Below are 241 nucleotides of genomic sequence, written 5' to 3'. Positions count from 1 at the left end.
TGAGGGAGAGAGGAGGCCGCAGTTGTCAGGCCGCGCCGCGGGAGGCCGAGCGGGGCCGGGAGGCTGCTGAGGGATGGAGGGAGGGAGGAAGACGGGCGGAAAGAGAGGGGTTCGCCAAGGCTGGTGGGAGTGCAGGTGCGGAGGAGGGGGGCTCCGCCGAGGCGGCAGCCCTGGCGCGAGGACACCAGTCCAGGCCTTCGCTGTCGGGCCTGGCGGCCCCCGCGCCCTCAGCAGCATGTTA

This window comes from Merops nubicus, unplaced genomic scaffold, assembly GCF_000691845.1.
Source record: "Merops nubicus isolate BGI_N331 unplaced genomic scaffold, ASM69184v1 scaffold41589, whole genome shotgun sequence".
Taxonomy (NCBI): domain Eukaryota; kingdom Metazoa; phylum Chordata; class Aves; order Coraciiformes; family Meropidae; genus Merops; species Merops nubicus.
The sequence above is the reverse complement of the archived record's forward strand: the minus strand, read 5'-3'. Positions refer to the sequence as shown.